General features: G+C 41.5%; 2 non-coding genes and 3 pseudogenes across 2 annotated transcripts; all 5 read left to right on the top strand.

The window, feature by feature from the left end:
- Positions 1–5,305: 5,305 nt before the first annotated feature.
- On the top strand, positions 5,306–5,424 carry LOC132970084 (5S ribosomal RNA). Its single transcript, XR_009671947.1, has one exon. It is a non-coding gene; the product is annotated as a 5S ribosomal RNA (ribosomal RNA).
- Positions 5,425–5,546: 122 nt separating this feature from the next.
- On the top strand, positions 5,547–5,666 carry LOC132969912 (5S ribosomal RNA; annotated as a pseudogene).
- Positions 5,667–5,788: 122 nt separating this feature from the next.
- LOC132969746 (5S ribosomal RNA) lies at positions 5,789–5,908 on the top strand (annotated as a pseudogene).
- A 123-nt stretch (positions 5,909–6,031) lies between these two features.
- On the top strand, positions 6,032–6,140 carry LOC132969824 (5S ribosomal RNA; annotated as a pseudogene).
- A 121-nt stretch (positions 6,141–6,261) lies between these two features.
- On the top strand, positions 6,262–6,380 carry LOC132970143 (5S ribosomal RNA). The gene has a single exon (XR_009672004.1). It is a non-coding gene; the product is annotated as a 5S ribosomal RNA (ribosomal RNA).
- The last annotated feature ends 3,620 nt before the right edge of the window (positions 6,381–10,000 follow it).

Below are 10,000 nucleotides of genomic sequence, written 5' to 3'. Positions count from 1 at the left end.
TTGGAAGCTGACGGGATGGGGAGTGAAACCGACATCACCAATAAAACGCAGAATGTGGCCTGGAACAATGATAGCTGACGGAACGAGGTTTGTCCGGGTCAGATTTAATGACCAGGTACAGTCACTCCCTTACTCCACAAAGTTTAACACTGTGATGGGGAACGAATACTTTAGAGTAATACATGATAGACAACAAAAAGTGTGCAGGATGTGCATCCAGCCGGGACACATCCTGAGAGAGTGTCCAGAATTTATGTGCCACAACTGTGGGGTGCAGGGACACTTTGCGCGAGAGTGCAGCGCGAACAGCACAAAATGCACAAACTGTAAAAAAAGAGAAAATGAATGTGAGTGTGAGAACGGAGAGGAAAGCAAGAACGAGGTGGAGGAGGTGTACGAGGATGAAGACGAGGCGGAGGAGGTGTACGAGGAGGAGGCGGAGGAGAAGGAGGTGATCGGAGCAAGCAGGAAGGAGATCAGAGAAGACGAGAACAGTGACGGAGAAATGGAGCAGAGCGGAGGGAGCGGAGGAGAACGGGCGTCAGAGTGCGAGCTGGAGACGCCGGAGCTGGCTGGAGAGGGAGGACAGCAGAAGCAGCGAAAAACGAGCGAGAGAGGGAAAAAAGGAGACGGAAGGGACGTGGCAGAAGACCCGGGGGTAAGCATGAGCACAGAGGGGAGGGAGATGCCTGAGAGTGGTGTTGGACAGGCGGGAGGGAGAAAAATCACGCTAAATAATACGGGTAAAAGCACCAGTCCCAATGAAACGGACAGCGAAATGGATGTGAGTGAACTGGCGAGTGCGCAAAAAAGACTAAGTCTTGGACAACGAAAAAAGTTGGTGAAAAAATTGAAATGTAAGGACAAATAATGACTGACAATAACCCCTGTAAATCCGTTTTTTTTTGTTTTTATTTTTATGATAATGGCCTTTAATTTATTTTCGATAAACGTGAATGGACTAAGGAACAAAGAAAAAAGACATGCGATTCTTTCCTTGCAGAATGACGTTTTGTGCCTGCAGGAGACCAGGTGGGATGATTCCCTGGTGGAAGACATAAAAAAATACTTTGTGGGCCATATTTTCTGCTCCAATGGCACGTCGAGGGCGAGAGGAGTGGCGGTTTTAGTCAAAACGGGTCGGGTAACAGGGGTAAATTTGGTTTATGGAGACAAAGAAGGAAGAATAATAGTAATAGACTGTGTGTATGAAACGAAAAATATAAGAATCATAAATATATATGCACCGAATGGAGAAAAAGAAAGGAAAACATTCTTCATTGCAATAAGCAAATGGTGGGAAAGGAATTGTATAATAATCGGTGACTTTAATGTGGCGATGACACCCACCGATGTGTCAAAAAATAATGTGTTTAAGGGGGATGTGAGCAGGGGGACACTTAAAGATATAATGATAACGAAACAATGCATTGATATTTGGAGATTGCTACATCCATGGGAGAGGGTGTTCTCCAGGAGACAAATTGTACTGAATAGATTAAAACAATCTAGAATAGATTATGCTTTGGTGACATGCGAGGTAGTGAGGTGGATTAAAGAAGTTGAATATAAAACTAATATGTGGAGCGATCACGCTGGAATAGAAATCACGTTTAGAAAAGAAACGAATGTACGTAAAGGAGGGATATGGTGCTTTAATGCAAGCTTGCTGGATGATGGAATGTTTGTGAAAAGTATGGAAAGATTGTTGAATGATGTGGGATATGAGTGGAATGAGAGTGAAGATATGAATGTGTGGTGGGATAGTGTAAAAGTCAGAATTAAAAAAAAGTGTATCAATTATAGTAAAGAGAAAAAGTGGAGAGAAAATAGAAAGGAAGAGAATTTGAGAAAACAACTAAGTGAGGAAATAGCATCGCTTGACAGTGTAGATAATGTAGATGTCGAAAAATACATACATTTAAAAGAACAGTTGGGAGTGATTGAACTTAAAAAGAGTAGGGGTGCAGCCATTAGGAGTAAAATACAATATATGTATGAGGGGGAGAGGAGTACAGCCTTTTTTTTAGGTCTGGAAAAACAAAAACAAAAAAGAACAGAAATAAACAAATTATTAAATGAAGCAGGTAAAAGTGTGACAGATAAAAAGGGAATTTTAGAAATAGTAAAGGGCTATTATGAAAGCCTGTTTTCGAGACAGGAGTGTGATAGCGTGAGTGTGAACAGAGCTTTGGGTGCCTTAAAGAAAAAACTAAGCGAGGACGATAAAATGTGGTGTGATTGTGAGTTTACAGAGGGAGAAATCAGAAGTGCTTTAGAGGGGTTAAACAAAAACAAAAGTCCTGGGAGCGATGGCCTAACTGCGGAATTCTACCAAGCTTTCAAAGAGCAGCTGGTGCCCTTGGTGAACAAATTGAGTAAATATATGGAAAAAGTGAAACATATACCAAAAAGTTTAGGGGAAGGGGTGGTTACTATTTTTTACAAAAACAAGGGGGACAATAAAAATCTGGACAACTACAGACCAATCAGCCTACTCAACACAGACTACAAAATCATAGCGAAAACAATAGCCAATAGAATCAGGGAGGTAATAGGAACAATCATAGAACAAACACAATCATACAGTATACCAAACAGAGACATAGCAGACTCAATCATTTCAATAAAACAGACGGTCAGGGATATGGAAGGGGAGGGGGGAATATGGCTAGGGATTGATTTAAATAAAGCTTTTGACAGAGTAGATCACGGGTTCATGGGGAAGGTGTTAGAGAAGTTTGGATTCGGGGAGAGAATGAGAGAATGGATAAATATGTTGTATACAGGAGCGGAAAGCAAGATAAAATGTAACGGGGAACTAACTGATTCTTTTAAAATATCAAGGTCAGTGAGACAAGGATGTCCGATGTCAGCGCTGTTGTACAGCTTGGTAGCAGAGCCGCTGGCAGCACTGATATCGGAAGACGTAAACATAAAAGGTATAGGTAAGGAAAACGTAAAAATAATACAGTATGCAGATGACGTGAATATAATGGTAAAAGGAGAGGAGGATATAGAATTGATATTAAAACATGTACAAACTTATGAAAGAGCATCTGGGGCAAAAGTAAATGAAAATAAGTCAGAAATTATGTTACTAGGTAAGGAATCCAATCTAGTTAATAAGTGGGGATTTAAAACGGTGTGTGAGAGAAGAAAAGTGTTGGGAGTGAATATGGGGAAAAATGAGAATGAATGTGATGATGTAACATGGAAAGAGGTGGTGGGTAAAATTAAAAAAACATTGAATTTGTGGAAAGCGAGGGGTCTATTGTTGAGAGGAAGGGTAGCCGTAACAAATGCTCTCGTGTTGTCCAAAGTGAATCATGCGCTGAGTACTTGTACGCTTCCGGACTGGGCCTTTAAGGAGATTTCAAAGACCATTAGGGACTTTATTTGGAAAAACAAAGCAGCGAGTATAGCTCACAAAACAATAATAGGGGCTAAAGATCAGGGGGGGCTAGCTTTGATTGATTTACTTACAAAAAAAGTAGCACTAAGAGTCAAATTGATAGGCAAATTTATGGACCAGAACCGGAACGTAGTTTGGAAAAACCACTTCAAACAATATCTGTGCAGTTTTGGACTCTACAACGAGGACAACCTGTACCAGATCAATAACCCGGATTCATTTAAACACTTGCCACGGTTTTTCCAGGAAGTACTCAGTGCGTGGTATCAGGTTTCATCCTGGACTGTACCAGAGTGCGGAACGAGAGGGTCAGTGCTACGACTGCCCTTCCTCTCGAGCCCGTATTTTAAAAATGGGGAGAGGGTAATTAAGTGTGAAGCTATGTCGAAAGCGGGATATATTAGAATAAGGGATTTACTGAACTGTGGGGGGGATTTTGATTTACAAATGGTGGTGAGGGGTTTAAAAAATAAAGGGTGTGTGTGCAGAAAGGATGTGATTGAGAGAGTGTTTGCAAATGTAAAATTGTCTTTGTCGAGCGAATGGGAAAAATTAATCAAAGAGAAGGAGGGAGTGATGCAGGACGATGTGGGGGGGGATCTCCCTGTGCCTAGGGGAGAAGAAACACAACATTACAGATGTCACTACAAAAATTTGGTATAGGTGCGCAATCACACATAGAATACAGAAACCCACATCCGAAGTAAAATGGACAGACACATACCCGGACATAACAAGCAACATGATATGGAAGAACATTAACATTCCGCATACACCACATGCAATATTTGACCTAGATTTCAAACTGAGGCACAGGAGGATCTTCACCTGCATCGTCCTGCATCAGATCCATAAGGAGAGGTATGAAAGAAAGTGTTGTGTATGTGAAAGTACGGATGAGGATTTAATACATTTGTTTGTTACGTGTGGGGAATTGGTTTATTTTTGGGGAAAAATGAGAGAAATGTTGGGGAAATGCAGTAAGAATGAGTGTTGGAATGAAAGGGGGTGGGAATTGTCGGTGTTGTTGGGGGTGGGAACAAAACAAAAAAATCACAATGTAATGAATATAATTTTGGCTTTTGCAAGAAAAGCGGTTTTTAACAGAAGGAATTATGCACTGTATGAAAGTAAGAAAATGAATGTGTGGAGAATGTTTGTGAATGAATGGAAAGCACATCTTAAATTGTTGTACATAGCGAATGAGAGTGAGTTTGTGAGAATGTTTGTGGAAGGTGCGAATGTGTGTAGAGTAAATGAGGAGGGAATTATGTGGGATGTCTAAATTATTTTGTTTTTGTTTTTTTGGTACGAGGGCTTCTTTTTTGGTCATGGGGAAAATGGGTGATTTGATTTGGTGTTTTTTTTTTTTTTTTCTCAGTGGTTTTTTGAGAATACTGTGGGGTTTTTGTATGTTTATGTGGTTTGTTTTCAGAGGGGTGTTTGCTTTGGGGGAGGGACTCAGAAGAGTTGTCATGAGTTGGGGGTATCAGGGGTGGTTTGATTTTTTTTTTTCTGATGCTATGTTTTTATTGTTTTTAGGGTGCCGTTTGCGTCAGAGGGGAGGTTTAATTTAGAGGGTGTATGTATTTTAATAGCATTTGTTGTAAATGATGTGAAAGAATTATAAATGTTTTTGTAATTTTGATAATAAAAGATAAAAAAAAAAAAACACGCCCAATCTTGTCCGATCTCGGAAGCTAAGCAGGGTCGGGCCTGGTTAGTACTTGGATGGGAGACCGCCTGGGAATACCAGGTGCTATAAGCTTTTTCATTTTTTTGATCATATGTTTTTTTTTTATCATAGAGAGACATATTCACATGTCCAAAAATTCAGCCAGAATCAAGGGCATGACATCTTTAAAAGGCCCCTGTCTGCACACAATAATGGCTTACGGCCATACCACCCTGAACACGCCCGATCTTGTCCGATCTCGGAAGCTAAGCAAGGTCGGGCCTGGTTAGTACTTGGATGGGAGACCGCCTGGGAATACCAGGTGCTGTAAGCTTTTTCATTTTTTTGATCATATGTTTTTTTTTTATCATAGAGAGACATATTCACATGTCCTAAAATTCAACCAGAATCAAGGGCATGACATCTTTAAAAGGCCCCTTTCTGCACACAATAATGGCTTACAGTCAAACCACCCTGAACTCGTCCGTTCTCGTCCGATCTAGGAAACTAAGCAGGGTCGTGCCTGGTTAGTACTTGGATGGGAGACCGCCTGTGGAATACCAGATGCTGTAAGCTGTTTCATTTTTTTGATCATGTGTTTTTTTTTTATCATAGAGAGACATATTCACAAGTCCAAAAATTCAGCCAGAATCAAGGGCATGACATCTTTAAAAGGCCCCTTTCTGCACACAATAATGGCTTACGGCCATACCACCCTGAACACGCCCGATCTCGTCCGATCTCGGAAGCTATGCAGGGTCGGGCCTCGTTAGTACTTGGATGGGAGACCGCCTGTGGAATACCAAATGCTGTAAGCTGTTTCATTTTTTTGATCATATGTTTTTTTTTTTATCATATAGAGACATATTCACATGTCCAAAAATTCAGCCAGAATCAAGGGCATGACATCTTTAAAAGGCCCCTTTCTGCACACAATAATGGCTTACGGCCAAACCACCCTGAATTCGTCCGATCTCGGAAGCTATGCAGGGTCGGGCCTCGTTAGTACTTGGATGGGAGACCGCCTGGGAATACCAGGTGCTGTAAGCTTTTTCATTTTTTTGATCATATGTTTTTTTTTATCATATAGAGACATATTCACATGTCCAAAAATTCAGCCAGAATCAAGGGCATGACATCTTTAAAAGGCCCCTTTCTGCACACAATAATGGCTTACGGCCATACCACCCTGAACACGCCAAATCTCGTCCGATCTCAGAAGCTAAGCAGGGTCGGGCCTGGTTAGTACTTGGATGGGAGACCGCCTGGGAATACCAGGTGCTGTAAGCTTTTTCATTTCGTTTGATCATATGTTTTTTTTTATCATATAGAGACATATTCACATGTCCAAAAATTCAGCAAGAATCAAGGGCATGACATCTTTAAAAGGCCCCTTTCTGCACACAATAATGGCTTACGGCCATACCACCCTGAACACGCCCCTTTTGCTGTCAGAGTTTGTGTGGTGCTGAAGGAGAGCTGACGTGTCAGTACTGAGCAGGACAGCTGGACTAATTTGTTTGTTTTTTGGATGCGCTTTGGATTTATTTAAATACCTCAGATTGTGAGTGAATGTCCCCCAGCAGTCACTGACTGTTAGGGGGATCGTTTTTCTTTTCACCTTTTTTTCCTGTTTTTTTTCCACAATTTTGTGAAGAATTTTTGTTTTTTGTGAATGTTTGCTCGTATGTCGCGAGCAAACTCACACGGACGGATCACAAAGATGACAGGACCACGGACTGGAGAGATGGAAAAAGGAAAAGAGAACGGACAACAACGTGAACAAACAAACATGGCACTGAAACAAAGGAATGGATTAAACGACAACGAGAAGAACGACGGACAAAAAGGACGGATGAAAACGGCAAATGAAACAGGGAACGGAATGGATGACGGAGAGAGAGGAAGAGAGAGGAGCGGCGGGCTGATTGCTCCGCATGCAGAGAATGGGAGAGGTGGCGAGAGAGCAGAAAAAGAGGAAGCAAAAGTGTCTTTTGAGAGAAAACTAACACTAAACATTGAAATGGTGGGAGACAAAGTTCCTCTAAATCACGTCATGAGCAACATAAAAATGATCTGTGGGGGCCTGCTGGCGTGCAGAACCCTGGGACCTGAAAAACTGGAGGTGACAGTGAGCAACATTAAAGGAAAGGAAAGGCTGCTGGATGGATTTAAAATCGGAGAGACCAGAGTCGTGGCGAGAGAACTAAATAATGATGAGCTGGTGGTGTCTTTTTTAAACCTGCCAGCGTATATCACAGATGAAGAAATAGTTTGGAAGCTGACGGGATGGGGAGTGAAACCGACATCACCAATAAAACGCAGAATGTGGCCTGGAACAATGATAGCTGACGGAACGAGGTTTGTCCGGGTCAGATTTAATGACCAGGTACAGTCACTCCCTTACTCCACAAAGTTTAACACTGTGATGGGGAACGAATACTTTAGAGTAATACATGATAGACAACAAAAAGTGTGCAGGATGTGCATCCAGCCGGGACACATCCTGAGAGAGTGTCCAGAATTTATGTGCCACAACTGTGGGGTGCAGGGACACTTTGCGCGAGAGTGCAGCGCGAACAGCACAAAATGCACAAACTGTAAAAAAAGAGAAAATGAATGTGAGTGTGTGAACGGAGAGGAAAGCAAGAACGAGGTGGAGGAGGTGTACGAGGATGAAGACGAGGCGGAGGAGGTGTACGAGGAGGAGGCGGAGGAGAAGGAGGTGATCGGAGCAAGCAGGAAGGAGATCAGAGAAGACGAGAACAGTGACGGAGAAATGGAGCAGAGCGGAGAGAGCGGAGGAGAACGGGCGTCAGAGTGCGAGCTGGAGACGCCGGAGCTGGCTGGAGAGGGAGGACAGCAGAAGCAGCGAAAAACGAGCGAGAGAGGGAAAAAAGGAGACGGAAGGGACGTGGCAGAAGACCCGGGGGTAAGCATGAGCACAGAGGGGAGGGAGATGCCTGAGAGTGGTGTTGGACAGGCGGGAGGGAGAAAAATCACGCTAAATAATACGGGTAAAAGCACCAGTCCCAATGAAACGGACAGCGAAATGGATGTGAGTGAACTGGCGAGTGCGCAAAAAAGACTAAGTCTTGGACAACGAAAAAAGTTGGTGAAAAAATTGAAATGTAAGGACAAATAATGACTGACAATAACCCCTGTAAATCCGTTTTTTTTGTTTTTATTTTTATGATAATGGCCTTTAATTTATTTTCGATAAACGTGAATGGACTAAGGAACAAAGAAAAAAGACATGCGATTCTTTCCTTGCAGAATGACGTTTTGTGCCTGCCGGAGACCAGGTGGGATGATTCCCTGGTGGAAGACATAAAAAAAGACTTTGTGGGCCATATTTTCTGCTCCAATGGCACGTCGAGGGCGAGAGGAGTGGCGGTTTTAGTCAAAACGGGTCGGGTAACAGGGGTAAATTTGATTTATGGGGACAAAGAAGGAAGAATAATAGTAATAGACTGTGTGTATGAAACGAAAAATATAAGAATCATAAATATATATGCACCGAATGGAGAAAAAGAAAGGAAAACGTTCTTTATTGCAATAAGCAAATGGTGGGAAAGGAATTGTATAATAATCGGTGACTTTAATGTGGCGATGACACCCACCGATGTGTCAAAAAATAATGTGTTTAAGGGGGATGTGAGCAGGGGGACACTTAAAGATATAATGATAACGAAACAATGCATTGATATTTGGAGATTGCTACATCCATGGGAGAGGGTGTTCTCCAGGAGACAAATTGTACTTAATAGATTAAAACAATCTAGAATAGATTATGCTTTGGTGACATGCGAGGTAGTGAGGTGGATTAAAGAAGTTGAATATAAAACTAATATGTGGAGCGATCACGCTGGAATAGAAATCACGTTTAGAAAAGAAACGAATGTATGTAAAGGAGGGATATGGTGCTTTAATGCAAGCTTGCTGGATGATGGAATGTTTGTGAAAAGTATGGAAAGATTGTTGAATGATGTGGGATATGAGTGGAATGAGAGTGAAGATATGAATGTGTGGTGGGATAGTGTAAAAGTCAGAATTAAAAAAAAGTGTATCAATTATAGTAAAGAGAAAAAGTGGAGAGAAAATAGAAAGGAAGAGAATTTGAGAAAACAACTAAGTGAGGAAATAGCATCGCTTGACAGTGTAGATAATGTAGATGTCGAAAAATACATACATTTAAAAGAACAGTTGGGAGTGATTGAACTTAAAAAGAGTAGGGGTGCAGCCATTAGGAGTAAAATACAATATATGTATGAGGGGGAGAGGAGTACAGCCTTTTTTTTAGGTCTGGAAAAACAAAAACAAAAAAGAACAGAAATAAACGAATTATTAAATGAAGCAGGTAAAAGTGTGACAGATAAAAAGGGAATTTTAGAAATAGTAAAGGGCTATTATGAAAGCCTGTTTTCGAGACAGGAGTGTGATAGCGTGAGTGTGAACAGAGCTTTGGGTGCGTTAAAGAAAAAAATAAGCGAGGACGATAAAATGTGGTGTGATTGTGAGTTTACAGAGGGAGAAATCAGAAGTGCTTTAGAGGGGTTAAACAAAAACAAAAGTCCTGGGAGCGATGGCCTAACTGCGGAATTCTACCAAGCTTTCAAAGAGCAGCTGGTGCCCTTGGTGAACAAATTGAGTAAATATATGGAAAAAGTGAAACATATACCAAAAAGTTTAGGGGAAGGGGTGGTTACTATTTTTTACAAAAACAAGGGGGACAATAAAAATCTGGACAACTACAGACCAATCAGCCTACTCAACACAGACTACAAAATCATAGCGAAAACAATAGCCAATAGAATCAGGGAGGTAATAGGAACAATCATAGAACAAACACAATCATACAGTATACCAAACAGAGACATAGCAGACTCAATCATTTCAATAAAACAGAC

The sequence above is a fragment of the Labrus mixtus genome, unplaced genomic scaffold, assembly GCF_963584025.1.
Source record: "Labrus mixtus unplaced genomic scaffold, fLabMix1.1 SCAFFOLD_63, whole genome shotgun sequence".
Classification (NCBI taxonomy): Eukaryota; Metazoa; Chordata; class Actinopteri; order Labriformes; family Labridae; genus Labrus; species Labrus mixtus.
This window is presented reverse-complemented; position numbering and strand designations above follow the sequence as displayed.